Consider the following 6,000-nt stretch of genomic DNA (forward strand, 5'->3'; position numbering starts at 1 on the left):
AATGATGTCTTCTCCATCAGCAATGATGTCTTCCCCATCTCCATCACCTCCGGTGGTTCCTTCTCGTCCTACTTTTCCTTTTTATTATACCCGTCGTCCACGTATTGTGGATAAATCTACTGACATACCATCTACTTCTTCTGTGCCCTCTTCCTCATCCCAGCCGACTTATAATCTTCGTACTCGTCCACGCCCTCCTCCTGGCCGCTATTCTCCTAGTCGATATGGTCTTTCGGCTGTCCTTGAACCTACCTCTTATCGTGATGCTATTGTTCATCCTGAATGGCAGTTTGCGATGGCAGAGGAGCTTGCCGCACTTGAGCGCATTGGCACGTGGGATCTGGTTCCTCTTCCTCCCCATGTTTGTCCCATTACTTGCAAGTGGGTCTATAAGATTAAGACTCGCTCTGATGATTCTCTTGAGCGTTATAAAGCTCGTCTTGTGGCTCGTGGCTTTCAGCAGGAGCATGGTCGTGATTACGATGAGACTTTTGCTCCTGTGGCCCATATGACCATTGTCCGCACACTTCTCGCCGTGGCCTCTGTTCGCCATTGGTCTGTGTCTCAGCTTGATGTTAAGAATGCATTTCTTAATGGTGAGTTGCATGAGGAGGTTTATATGCAGCCACCACCCGGGTATTCAGTCCCTGACGGCATGGTTTGTCGTCTTCGTCGCTCTCTCTATGGCCTTAAGCAAGCCGCCACGCTTGGTTTGAGTGTTTTGCCTCTATGGTCACTGCAGCTGGTTTTTCTCCCAATGTTCATGATCCAGCGCTGTTTGTCCACCTTTCTGCTCGTGGTCGCACTCTTCTGCTTTTATATGTTGATGACATGATTATCACTGGAGACGATTCTGAGTACATTTCCTTTGTCAAGGCCCATCTCAATGAGCAGTTCCTTATGGCTTTGGCCTCTAAATGATATCAAGTTGCACATTCATAATAGTGACATGGTGAGATGCCATGTTGAAATAGATGACTTAGATCAGTGCAACACCTTGGGCCATGCTTATTATCTGTCACAGCCCTAGAACTGTTTGGAGATAGTTGCATCAGTGAGCATCATGCATCCTGTTAATTTCAAGAAACTTGAAATGAGGAAAGTGAAAGCCTCAGAAATCAATTTAAAAGAAGGGCAAGAACCCTTTAAATTGCATTCATTGTTTCCAAAATGCCTTCATAAATGTTTGTTAATTTTGGCAAGGCTTTGAGACCAAACCAAAAATAGGGAACATTTTTGTGGAATATTTTGGGCACTGAATTTAAATCACTATCCTATTTGAATTTGGAAATATACCCAAATATATATAGGATATATCTTCAAATACCTCTGATATATTTTATGTGCATTTGGAAAAGTCCATTTTGCAACATGAAATTATTAGAGGATAATTGACACTGTTTTTGAAACTATTTTGAATTTAAAAAAAAACAGTGGCAAAGATAAAATAAAAACAAACAGAACAAAAAAACAGAAACAGAGGGAGGAGAAAGGAATCTACCTGGCCCACTTACCTGTAGCCAGCCCAACTTGACCAGCCCAGCCCACCTACCTCGTCGCTCGTCGTCTTCCTCAGCCAGTAGGCAGAGGTGAAGACGCGCGCGCGCGCCGGGAGGCCTCCACCTCCTGCTTCGCGCTGGCAGCGTCCCTGCGAGTCCAGCTGCTTGCCTGGAGACGCCACGCTGCCCCCCGACTCTCTCTCACTCTCTCTCGTCCCCATCCCCTCCCCTGGCTCTCTCGCTCGCACGCACCGAACGCAGCCCCGTCGCTCGCCGTTGCTGCGCCCACTACCATCCCCTCGCCCCCTCGACGCATCCAAAAGCTTCACTACAACGCCCGATGTCTCCAAGCTGACACGCTCGAGCCCGTAGGCGCTGCACCGCTGGCATCAGCTTCATCTTCTTCCTCGGGCTCCGACGAACGCCATCGCCGCTCCGCCGTCTGCAGGCCTTCCCCGAGCCCCTCGAGCCTTCCGTCCGAAGCGCTGTGAGCTCCTGCGTCTAATCCCCCTCTTCCCGAGCTCGATTATGCCCCGTAGCCGTCGCCCCCTTGCCGACCGAATTGCGCTGCCGCCTGGCCTCGTCGCCGACGTGGCTCCGGTGACCAATTGGTCCTGTGCGTGTGCCGTTGCGCTCGTAGCAATGCCTAGTGCCTCTCTAGCCTGCTACTTTTCTCGAACGCAGGCCGTAGCGCCAAACCCGCCACCACCCGAACTCCGGCCGCCGCCCAAGTGGTCGCCGCCGTCGACCCTGACCTCCCTGCGCCTAGCTGCGAGCACCCCTGGATGCGGGCGAGCGAGGGCTTCCTCGTGGTGCCCGCAGCACGTCCAACCGCCGCCCGTAGCGCGTTCCCAAGCATCGCCGACGCATTCGCGTGCTCGCCGACGTTCAACTTCGGCGTGCTGACGTGGCACCGTCGTTAGGGACTAATTACCCCGCTAATTAACCCCCTCTCTCACTGACATATGGGCCCCGCGCCCAAGTTAACCCTGGGTTTATTCCCTGTTTATTTTAGATTAATCCAGTGGCCCCACGCGTCATCTTTGACCCGACTGACGTGGCCATTGACCGGACCCACCTGTCGGTGACACTAAATGGCACTGGGTCACTGATCAGTGGGTCCCACTGGTCAGGTTTGACCTGGACCATGCCCCGTTGACCTGCTGATGCCATGACGATGTCATGCCGACGCAGTAATTAATTTCTGTTTTAAAACAATTCAGGAAATTCCAGAAAATGACTTAAACTTCAAAAAATCATAGAAATTAAAGCGTAACTCCAAATGAAATAATTTATATATGAAGAATTATCAGAAAAATTCAAGGATTCTGTTTATGGCATTTTCATGCATGTTAGAACAACTTATGGATGCTGTTTAGGCCAAATCATATAAATGACATTTAAACCCTCACATATGGAGTTTGAATTTGAACCTAAGGTTCAAACCAACTCCATTTAACTTGTTGCTAGTTGCATTAGCTCAATCAACAGCATATTGCCATGTCATGATCATGCATCATATTGTTGCATCACATTGATTGTGTTCTTCCTTGTTTGCCGGTAATTGTCCCCTCTCGGTAGACGCTGCTCCGACGCTGTGATCGTTGACACTGATGAAGACTCAATGTTATCTTCAGAAGTGCCAGGCAAGCACAACCCCCTTGTTCATTCCGATACAAGCCCACTCTCTTGCTCCTGCTCTCTTTTACTGCATTAGGAAAACAACGATTCATCTGTTACTTGTTGCGGTAGTTGAACCCCTTATCCTCTGCATGACCTGTCATTGCCACAGTAAATAGATGAAACCCACTAGCATGAGTAGGAGTTGTTTGAGCCCTGATGTGCCTACTCATTCATGCTTGTTTGTCATGCCTGCTACTGCTTAGAGTTGAGTCAGGTCTGATTCATCGGGGATGGATCGGAGGTGTGTAAACATGTCCTACTGTTGAGAGCTAAGTGTGTGAACACGATTTGGTAAAGGTAGCGGTGAGAGGCCATGTAGGAGTACATGGTGGGTTGTCTCATTGAAGCCGTCCTTAGGAACTGAGTTCTGTGTTTGTGATCCATGAAACAGTTACTACCACGCATTGGGCCCGAAACCAATGGACCCTCTCGGCTTCTTGATCACCCTTGTCCTCTGTCCAGGAGTTGCAACTAGTTTCTGGTGTTTATAGGATATGTGTTGGCGGCCGTGCGTAGCGCTGACCCTAGGGGTGGGCTATGATGCGGTAGATACACCGTGGCACGGTGTACCGGGCGCCCGTTTGGTGTCTCGGGAACCCTGTTCACATCGTTCGAGGCCGTATGTGGAAACCTCGGCCGGACTCCCTGCGGATGGAACCTGGATAGGCGATAAACCTGGACTAGAGACTTGAGTATTTAGGTAGGCCGTGGCCGACACCCTCGTTGGGCTTCCGCTTGAAGGTTGCGGAGTACATGTCGTGTAAACGACGGTAAGTGGTGAGAGCGTGTGTGAAGAAGTACACCCCTGCAGGGTTAACATCATCTATTCGAATAGCCATGTCCGCGGTAAAGGACTTATGGGTTGCCTATAACAGTTCATAGACAAGTGAAAGTGGATACTATAAAACTCGCAAGATAAGTGTGAGTGCTATGGATGGCCTTCTCGTAGGGAGACGGGAGCGGATCCATAGTGGTGTATTGATATGGTGAATATGTGAACTCGTGTGCGCCACCTCAAAAGAGTTGCTTGCAGTTGTAGTTCAGGTTAGCCACTGAGTCAAAGCTGGCTTGCTGCAGTCAAACTCCACCACCCCCCTTTGTTGATACCGATGCATATGTAGTTAGTTCTGATGTAAGTCTTGCTGAGTACAATTGTACTCACGTTTTCTTAATTTATGTTTTGCAGAGAGATTTCAGTCTCGCTAGTAGTTTCGCGTGGACTTCGGCGTTTAGCTTGATACCTCAGCTACGATCTTGTGCCCTCGACAGGATCTGGTAGATAGTCAGGCTTCTTAGCCTTTTTTCCATTTGTAGATGTCTATACTCAGACATGTTAAGCTTCCGCATGTGCTTTGCATTGTATGCTATGATTGTTGGGTCATGAGACCCATGTTTGTAATATCTCGCTCCTTGGAGCCTAATGAATAAATACTTGAGTCGTAGAGTTATGTTGTGATGCCATGTTGTATTTACACATATCGAGCATATTGTGTGTATGATTGAAATGCTTGGTATGTGTGGGATCCGACAATCTAGTTGTTTATCCTTGGCAGCCTCTCTTATAGGGAAATGTAGTCTAGTGCTTCCATGGGCCATAGTAGTCCGCTACAGCCCGGTTCACCGGAGTCCTGCTAGCCCAGCACTACTGCTCAGGACACTTGACTGGTCGGCATGTGTTTCACTTCGTTCATGTGTCTGTCCCTTCGGGGAAATGTCACACGGTGACATCCGGAGTCCTGCCTAGCCTGCTACAGCCCGGGTTCCCGGAGTCCTGTTAGCCCAGTGCTACAGCCTGGATTCACATGCTGCTGACCGACATGCTCGATGTGATTCATGTATGCCTGTCCCCATAGGTTGGTGCCGCTTTGGGTCCACGACTAGCCATGTCGGCCCGGGTTCTCTGTCATATGGATGCTAGCGACACTATCATATACGTGAGCCAAAAGGCGCATACGGTCACGGGCCATGGTAAGGAGACACCCGTGGGAATACCGTGCGTGAGGCCGCAAAGTGATATGAGGTGTTACCAGCTAGATCGATGTGACTTGGAATCGGGGTCCTGACATTATCTACATTAGAAACATATTGAAACTTTTTCCCGTTGCAACGCACGGGCATATGTGCTAGTTTTAGAATAAAACTAGATTGTTGGTGACGCGTGTTTTGTTATGCCCGTCTATTTTGAATCTTATATTTTTCATGAATATGCAAAAGATTTATGTATCTTCTCACTAGAAGGACAATAGTACAAATTAGAAAGTTGAAAAGGTAGTTAAAGCGTCATACAAACACGTGCACACTAATGGCGAGAGTATGAGCATTAAGGCAAACAAGGTCGCCTCAACCCAAGAGAAGAGAAGGCCTACGTCTCTGGCAGCGGTTAGGCCAAGCCCCTTGCTCCAACTCTTGCCTAGTTGCACAAGTCATCACGGGTCTGCTGGAGCAGACGTGAGATCGATGGTTGGTTACCGTTGAACACGACGTCGGCCAAGTGCTTCCAAATGAGCCAAAAGGTGAGAATGACAATGAAAGATAGGGCCTTCCGCGGGCTTCGCGGGATGGAGGCAACTATGGCTTCCCACCATGCCCGCGATGGGGTCTCTATACTCAGGATGGCGAAAGGAGAGCGACACCAGTCCAGGACCTCATGCCAAATTTTGCTGGAGAAGCAAGTCAGGAGCATGTGTTGCATGGTCTCTGGCTCTTGGTCACACATGGGGTAAAGTGGAGTGACCGTGTCCTGGATATAGGGGTACTAACCCAGCTGGCCTATAGCCTTCGGATGGGCAGGTGGGCCCTCGTTCTCTTCAAGGTTCTT

Source organism: Triticum urartu, chromosome 2, assembly GCF_003073215.2.
Source record: "Triticum urartu cultivar G1812 chromosome 2, Tu2.1, whole genome shotgun sequence".
NCBI classification, from domain to species: domain Eukaryota; kingdom Viridiplantae; phylum Streptophyta; class Magnoliopsida; order Poales; family Poaceae; genus Triticum; species Triticum urartu.